Below are 9,056 nucleotides of genomic sequence, written 5' to 3' on the forward strand. Positions count from 1 at the left end.
TGTGTCTTCTTATTGCTCCACAGATCATGACTCACCTTCTTCTCATTCCCTAAGAAACAATACTGAAGTTAGACCAGTTAATTACTCTGTAATGGACTGAACAGTTGGAATAGAAGGAAGAGTTCCATGTTTTGCATTCCAAATAGAAAGCTGTGCCTTGGGCTAGGCTGTAGCTCAGTGGCAGAGTGCTTGCCTAGAATGTATGAGGCACTGAGTTCAATCCTTAGCACTACAAAAAAAAAAAAAAAAACAAAAACAAAAACTAAACAAAGAAAGGCATGCTGTTGATCTAAAACTATTAAAAAAAGAAAGAAAGAAGGAAAGAAAGGATAGAAAAAAAAAAGCTGTGCCTCTTGAATAGTTAGTCCCAATGAGAATGCAAGGGAAATGTTCATAAAGAAAATTAAAGTGCTGCTCCAGGGCATATGTGAATGATAAGAAAGCAAAACAGCTGATAGGGATAAAGTTTTCATAGTCTGGAGAACAGATGAAACAAGCCACGTTCCCTTAAGCCAAAACTGCATCCAGATAAGGCCAAAACATTAGATTTGTCTGATGCCAAGAGAAGGGAGAAAGCTCCAGAAGAAGTCTGAAGGTGGCAGAATTTGGTTCATGATGTTGGAGGCAAGAGGCCCATCTCCATATAAGACAAGTGCAGGGTGAAGCAGCAAGTGCTGATGTAGAAGCTACAGCAAGTCATGAAGAAGATCTTGCTAAGCTATCTGATGAAGACGCGATATGGTTGAGTTTCTCAGTGTCCCCCAAAAGCTCATGGGTGAGACAATGCAAGAAGGTTTAGAGGGGAAATGATCCTGTTATGAGAGCCTAAAGCCAATTAGTGAATTAATCCCCTGGCAGGATGAACAGGTGGCACAGATAAAATGGGGTGCCCACACCCTCCCCAAGCCTGGAGGTGTAGGCGCCACCTGTGGAGGAGTCCAGTTGCAGTGTGGAAGCGAACAGCAGCCATCCTCAACGTTCCACATTAGGGTTCCACATTGGAGGTTCCCAGGAACCAGCGGCATCCCTCTGTGGGCAGGGCATTCATCAGGGAGCCTGGGCACCCTAAGGCCCTTTGGGGAGTCCAGTTGAATCGGTGGCTGCATGGAAATAGGCGTCCAAATAGGAGCATCCTCATCCATTGGCGGTGGCGGGAGTCTGCTTCCAGTGCAGTGGAGGTGTTGGCAGCATTGCTGGTGGCCAGGTCGGGACTCCAGTGGCCACAGTGTGGAGCGCTGGCTGTGGCGACAGCGACAGCGTAGGGCAGCGGGCCTCAGAGTCAGAGGGCGACCAGAGGATGGGGTGCCCTGTGCTGTGGCTGCCCCAGGCCACTTGTCTTGCTCCTGGCAGGGCCTGCCTGCTCGGGAAGCAGGACACGGCAGGCGGCGGTACCCACACAGCCTCTGAGGACCTTATGCTGCCCACGCAGGGGGCGCCTGGCACCGGCCCTGAGCCCCCCGGGTGGCAGCTCGCCCCACCCCGGGTTCGCCCTGCCCCTCCCTGGGTTGCGGCCTCTGCGGGAGGAGTAGGCCCGCTGCCAGCCGGGGCAGCCTTTGGAGAGGACACCCACCCTCCCCAGCGACATCTCTCCTGGGCTGTGGCCACTGAGAGCAGAGGCAGTGGGGGGTGGGGCTACAAATCCTCCCCCTCAAAGCGCATCCCTGGGGCGGGACAAGGGTGGAGGGCATAGATGGCAGAGGGATACCCAAGACGTGCCGTCCTTGGTCTTGGTCTTCTGCCACCCTTAGACACAGAAATGTACTTAAAAAAATTAATTAGCTCTAATTAGTTGTACATAACAGCAGAATTCACTTTGGTTCATTGTACAGAAATGGAGCACAGCTTTTCATTTCTCTGGTAGAACACGATGTAGAGTTACACCATATGTGCAGTCCTGCATGTACCTAGGGTAATGATATCCGTTTCATTCCAAACTCTTTCCTACCCCATGACCATCCCTCCTATCCTTCCCCTTTGCCCCAAGTTCCTCCATTCTTCCCTTGCCCCCCTCATTATGGATCAGCATCCACTTATCAGGGAGAACATTCAGCCTGTTGTTTTTGAGGATTAGCTTTTTTCACTTACATAATATTCTCCAACTCCATCCACTTACCTGCAAGTGTCATAATTTTATTCTCTTTTAAAGCTGATTCCATTGTGCACATATACCACATTTTCTTTATCGATTTAGCTCTTGAAGGACTTCTAGGTTGGTTCCACAGTTTACCTACTGTGACTTGAGCTGCTATAAACATTGATGTGGCTGCATCACTCTAGTATGCTGATTTTAAGTCTTTTGGGTATAGATTGAGGAGTGGAATTTCTGGATCAAATGGAGGTTCCATTCCATGTTTTTTGAGGAAGCTCCATACTTCTTTCCAGAGTAGTTGCACCAATTTGCAATGCCACTAGCAATGTATGAGTATACCTTTCCCCCCCCCCCCCCACATTCTCAGCAACACTTATTGTTGCTTGTATTCTTGTTAATTGCCATTCTGGCTGGAGTAAGATGGTCTTAGAGTAGTTTTGATTTGCATTTCTCTAATTTCTGGTGAAGTTGAACATATTTTCATATATTTGTTGATCGACTGTGTATCTTCTTCTGTGAAGTGTCTGTCCATTTCCTTAGCCCATTTATTGATTGGGTTATTTATTCTTTGGGTATTGAAGTTTTTGAGTTTTTTATATATCCTGGAAATTAGGGTTTTATCTAATGTGTGTGTAGTAAAGATGTTCTCCCACTCTGTGAGCTCTCTCTTCATATTATTGTTTCCTTTGCTGAGAAGAAGCTTTTAAGTTTGAATCCATCCCATTATTAATTCTTGATTTTATTTCTTAAGTACAGGGTCTCTGGTCTATTTCCTAGGTCCTTGATCTACTTTGAGTTTTGTGCAAGGTGAGAGATCACGGTTTAATTTCAGTCTGCTACATATGGATTTACAGTTTCCCCAGCACCATTGTTGAAGAGGCTATCGTTTAGCTAATGTATGTTTTCGGCACCTTTGGCAAGAATTAGATAACTACATTTATGTGGGTTTTTCTCTGTATCTTCTATTTTGGACCATTGGTCTACATGTGTATTTTGGTGCCAATAGCATGCCATTTTTGTCACTACAGATCTGTAGTATAGTTTAAGGTTTGATATTGTGATGTCTCCTACTTCACTCTTCTTGCTAAGGATTGCTTTGTCAATAAGGATTTCTCTGTGTCTATTTTTCCAAATGAATTTCATGATTACTTTTTCTATTTCTATGAGGAATGTTATTGGGATTTTAATTGGAATCACATTAAATCTGTATAAGGTTTTTGATAGTGTGGCCATTTTGACAATATTAATTCCATGAGGGAGGAATTGGAATCAGGTACCTGCTCAAAAGGGGACGGATCCGATAGCCACGCCCACCTCAAAATGGCAAGGAATGCTTTCCAAGATGTAGTCGGTGTGCTTCCAGAGCCGGGGTGTCTGGTGATGTCAGGGGAACCGATGGCCTTGTGCTGTGGGGAGGTAGCAGCTGAGTGACCTGCGTGGGAGTGGAGCGGAGTCTCGGTGGTCTGCAGATGTGTTGGTAGGTGGTTCTGCTAAGGCGCTGGCCAAGTGTTAAGTGAACTGCAACTTTGGCTTTGGGTCCTGCTCAGACACTGAGGCCCGGAGTCCTGAGCGAGGTCACAGCGCTGGTCATTTCTGTAGAGAGAAGCTGTACAGGGGCCTCTAACACTCTCAAGAGATGCAGAATTCTACTAGGAGAGATCTGGGTCACAGAGCAACACAGATGCTGCTTCCCTCTGGTCCGCCATCTTGAATGTCTTTTCAATTTCTTTCTTTAGTTTTCATTGTATAGGTCTTTCATCTCTTTTGTTAAATTTATACCCAAATATTTCATTTTTGAGGCTATTGTGAATGGGATAGTTTTCCTAATTTCTCTTTCAGAGGGTTCATCACTAATAGATAGAAATGCATTTGATTTATGGATATTGATTTCATATCCTGTGACATTGCTGAATTTGTTAATATTAGAAGTTTTCTGGTGGAGTTTTTTTGGATCCTCTATGTGTAGAATCATGTCATCAGCAAATAGTGATAGTTTGAGTTCTTCTTCCCCTATTCCTATCCCTTTAATTTCTTTCATCTACAGCTCTGTCCTGTAGTCTAAGCTGTAGTGGAGTTTAAACAGCAGTATAGTTTAAACTCTGGCTAGAGTATCAGGGACTATGTAGAGTAGAAGGTGAGAGAGGGCATCCTTGTCCTGTTCCAGTTCTGAGAGGAAATGCTTCCAATCAGAAATGCACTTTGAGGATGAAGAGGTCCTAGTTCCTCTGCTCTCTCCCCCCACAGCCCAGGTGGGATGTCTCTTAGGAAGGTGGGGGTCCTCTCCCAAGGCTGCCCCACCTGGCAGATGGCCTAGTTCCCCTGCAGAGGCCACATCGGGGATGGGGCGAGCAGCCACCCGGCGGGCTCATGGCCAGTGCCAGGCGAGGCAGGTGTGGGCAGCCTAAGGTCCTCAGCAGCTGCCTGGGTATTGCCACCCCCCTCGTGCAGCTTCCTGAACAGGCCGCTCAGCCAGGACCAAGACCCAGGGCCTGGAACAGCCACTGCAGAGGCCATTCCAGCCTCTCGTCACCCTTCCACTCTGAGGCTCACTGCCCTGCGCCCTCGCTGCCGCCGCCAGCCTGGAGCTCTTCACTGTAGCCACCGGACTCCCCACATGGTCGCCAGATGCCACTGCAGCAGGATTCCTGTTACCCCAGCAGGATGAAGATGCTCACCACTGGTTGCCTCTGTGTCCTCAGCCCCGTTTCCAGACTCTACTGGTGCTGCCGCCACCGTGCAGCAACCAAACTCCCAAACCCCAGCTGGACTATGATGCTGCCCACCAAGGGCCCAACGTCAATGCCCTTCACCCCCCGCCATGATGCCTGACTCCAGTGCCCCATGCCAGCTCCCGGATGAAGCTGCATGTTGTTGCTGCCACCACCAGACTCCATCATGGACGCAAGACAGCGATACGCAGCACTGGATGCCCACTTCACCCACTGCAGCCAGACTCCTGTGGCACTGCAGGACAGAAATGATCATGGCAACATCCCTCTGTTGTCACCACAGCAGCTTCTGGACTCTTCTGCTGCCACCGCCACTGTGAGTATGCAGCAAGGGATCTCCCAAACTGCAGCTGGATGCCAACACCTCAGCTGTTGCCACCCCAACGCCAACTCTCAACTCCGGACCTCCCTCGCCTGATGCCCTACGCCTGAAGCAGCTACATGTTGCTGCTGCTGCCACCAGATGCTACCACTCCATGAGGCCTCTTCAGTGATTCCATCCCAAAGATGCTGCTGTGCTGCCCAAGACCACAGAAGCTCGGAAGTTGGGTAGTCTCCATCGCAGTCGCCTCATCGGTGCCCACCGGTTGCTTCCTGCCTTTCCTCCCCCAGGACCACCCACCAGTCCTTCTGGGCCCTTGAGCAGGAGTTGTGCTGACTCAGGGAACTCATCCAAGGAAAACAAGTGAGTACTTTAAACAAAGGTTGCAGTCCTCACAGCAGGCAGTGGGCGGGGCTAGGTGGGTCCAGCCTCCTGGTGAGGGGGCAAGGGTGGAGCTACTGGCCTCCTCTGGACCTTGACCCTGTGGGGCAAGCTGGAGAGGGATCTATGGCTGCTCTGGGAGTCCAGCCTGGAAGCAGCTTCCTAACTCACCCTCACACTCCTCTCTGAAGGGGACTCTGGATTCCAGAGAAAGCCATCTGGGCTCTTGGGCTCTGGGCAGTGGTATGAGCCAGACTGGACAGACTCCACCCACCTGGACTAGGGGAAAAGCCCCCTCTTGGGAAAATACCCTCCTAGATCTACCAAACTTAGCCTGACATTGACTTCTTCCATGAGATTATCAAGAAAGGAAAAATATGTTACCTAGTTTTGTCTTGCAAAGGGTAGTGTGGGGAGAGGTAAAGGCATCAGAGTTGGTAGAGCTGAATTCACATCCCATTTAACTGGGTGACCTTGTCCAGGGTCCAGAACTAGGTACAACCTTGGTTTTGCATCTGGTAAAACAATGATGGTGAGGATGATAAGCTATCACCATCTGTCATAGCTGGAGACCTCATGCGTGGTTCATAAATCTGACTATTCCAATAACTTAAGAAAATGACAAAGAAAGCACACAACCACACAGAAGTACCTTTTCAATAATCCGGGGGTGGCTCTGTGAATGCAAGGGCCCATGGAAAGACATAGAGCCACTGGAATTCTTTATTCTTACATAGGAGACACACAAGGGGAGTTTCCATAGAATATTTTATCCCAAAAAGGGCAAAGGGGTCGGAATACAAGGGAACAGATGAGTGTAACTCAACCCCAGTGGGTGATGCCTACACCTGGAGCCATGCCTTGTTATCTGAGCTGGGGTGACGCCCACATTACTGCAACCTGGCACTGCCCTGCCAGACTGAATGCAGTAATTGTTCAGAACCCGGTGCATCAGGGCTTAAAGGCGTCTGCATCCAAGGCAGCTCCCGACAATAAGCCATGGGCAAATCAAGTTGTTCTGCACTACCTCACCCTGGGAGCCAGGTAGGCATTCAGCAATATTTCCGTGCAGAAATATATTCTCAGACTAAAGGTGACACACCTAGAAGTGCACCTTTGGATGACAACTGACTTGTGAGGTAGGGAGTTCAAATTTATGTCATGTTTTTAGAGGAAATAATAATATATGGAAGGTCATAAACCAAAGCATGAAATGTTGGGTCAAGCTCATGGAATTAAAAGCTCTTTTCAAATTTATTTAATGTTACATTGAGATAAATCTATGTAGTTCAAGCCTCCCGGGATATCCCCGACTTCTGCTGCACACACAGGGAGCAGTGTCCACAACTTTTTTACTCCTCTTTACATTATCACCAAATGTATGTGTTTGTGTGTACACACACACACACACACACACACACACACACACACATACACATATATATACTCGCACACATATACATGATGTATTATGTAATATTTTGTTCTTTTTGGTTTGTTTTTAGACTGTCTGTAATAGAATCTCATATACATTCTTTTGCTCCCCTTCAGCTGACCATCAGGAAGAAGGAAACACCAGAGAAGCTTGAGGATCAGAAGGACACTAGCCCTGCTCTGGTCACCCTGGAAGCTGGCTAGCCTGCACACACCAAAGCTTGAGGAAACAGCAGCCCTGCTTCAGCCACTTGAGGGCTGGCTGATCAATGCAAGGAGGAAAATAAACTAAGCAACAGGACAAATGGACTGTTTCATCCTGTAAGAGGGCTCTCATACTGTGGTGCATTGCCACCCCTTACTTCTGTCATATACACAGTCCTCTCCTTGGTCTTTACTACAGGACTGACAACCACCAAACACATAGCTAACCCATAATGGGGGGCGGGGCAAGGGAAGATGGGAGGGACTTTGGATTGGGCAGAGGGGAGTATGGGAGGGGAGGGGATATGGGAGTGGGAAGGATGGTGGAATGAGGTGGATTGTATTAATCTATGTACATGTATGATTGCAGGAATAGGGTGACTGTGCACTGTTTCTAACCAAGAAATGAAAAGTTGCCTCCATTTGTGTTTAATAGTCAAAATGCATTCTGCTGTTATATATAACTAATTGAAAAAAAATCATAAAGGACTAAGGCTTAAAAGGAAGTCTGGATACTTTAATGGTCATAAAAATATATACATTTTTCTTGTATAAAATTTAAACTTATTAATTAAATTGAAAAAAAAAAAAGCCAACTAGCACATGTACTAGTTCAAACCTGAAAGGGCATTAAGGCTTGGGAACCAAGCTCACTCTTTGGAGGATGGTTTTTCTATTCTTGGTGGATTCAAAAGTTTAATTGACATAGTATGGATTATGCTATTGTTTATTGCTTTCATGTTTGTCTCCCTTTTACAATGAAACATTGGGTCAACTACAGAAGCAGCTATTGGGGTGGGGAGGGAGTAACAGAGAGAGAAATTAAGATTATGGCATTATATAAAATGTTAAGCCTAGAAGATAATGATGTTTTTTTATTTAAAGGGTTAAATAATGAGCATCAGAGGGGGTAACGATGTACCACAAATACTCCAAATGATGTAGTGTCCAAAAGATCCCCACCTTAATTGTAACATATAAGCCTTTCTCCTAGTAAACAAGATTTTTTTTTTAAAAGTCAACAGGATTTCTAGAGAGCTCATTGTGGTTTAGCTCCTCTTTATTGTAAAGGTCAGGTTTGTCTTTCTTGTAAAACTTAGGTCTGCAGGGCTGGGGTTGTGGCTCAGTGGTAGAACACTTACCTAGCAGGTGTGAGGCACTGGGTTTGATTCTTACACCACATAAAAATAAGGTATTGTGCCCATCTACAACTTAAAAAAAAAGTTATGTCTGCAATCAAGCTTGTTGATGTACAAAAGTTACTCTTTCTCTTTTCTTAGTAAAATCTTGTGAAACCTCTGTCCAATCTAAGAACATGGAAGAAAAAGTAACTATTATGTTAGCCATTGTGTTGTGTAACCATTCACTGAGTAGAAATCCCAGAGAACTTCCATACCTGGGGTCCAGGGATTTTTTGGCATTAGCCCCTCTGGATTACACCAGCTTAAATAAACCTTGTTCCTGCACATTTCCATCCTCCTCTGTCCTACATCAATACCTGCTTGAAATGCTAGAATGTCCCCATTCTTGAAGGACACTCAGAGACAGTCTCTCTGACTCTGCCACAGTATGAATTCTATCCAAAGATATTAATCACAAAAAACTAAAGGGAGATTACACTATAGTGACCTCCTGGGGGGAGATTCAGTGTTGCATGATGAAACTTGTATACATATATTGTATTGCTATGATATACCCTGTAAAGTATAGAAATGATACATCTGAATAAATATGTTTTGTGAGAAATTGAATGTCATGTTTGCATTTGGGGTTGTTTCTAATATTATGCTGTAATAATATTTAATGATGTGATTACATTTTTTTTTAAATCTGAAAAAGACATCAGAATTTTGTACAGTAACATTGTTAGTAAAGGGGATATTTTGGTGATTAGAAT

General features: G+C 45.8%; 1 long non-coding RNA gene across 4 annotated transcripts in view; it reads left to right on the forward strand.

The window, feature by feature from the left end:
• Window positions 1-7,260, forward strand: part of LOC139704133 (uncharacterized) — a 48,964-nt gene extending 41,704 nt beyond the window's left edge. For all 4 annotated transcript variants that reach the window (XR_011706180.1, XR_011706178.1, XR_011706179.1 and 1 more), the window contains 2 exons: window positions 24-5,503; window positions 7,073-7,260. This is a non-coding gene — a long non-coding RNA (uncharacterized lncRNA). The remainder of the gene's footprint in view (window positions 1-23; window positions 5,504-7,072) is intronic.
• Window positions 7,261-9,056: the final 1,796 nt, after the last annotated feature.

The sequence above is a fragment of the Marmota flaviventris genome, unplaced genomic scaffold (genome assembly GCF_047511675.1).
Source record: "Marmota flaviventris isolate mMarFla1 unplaced genomic scaffold, mMarFla1.hap1 Scaffold_318, whole genome shotgun sequence".
NCBI classification, from domain to species: domain Eukaryota; kingdom Metazoa; phylum Chordata; class Mammalia; order Rodentia; family Sciuridae; genus Marmota; species Marmota flaviventris.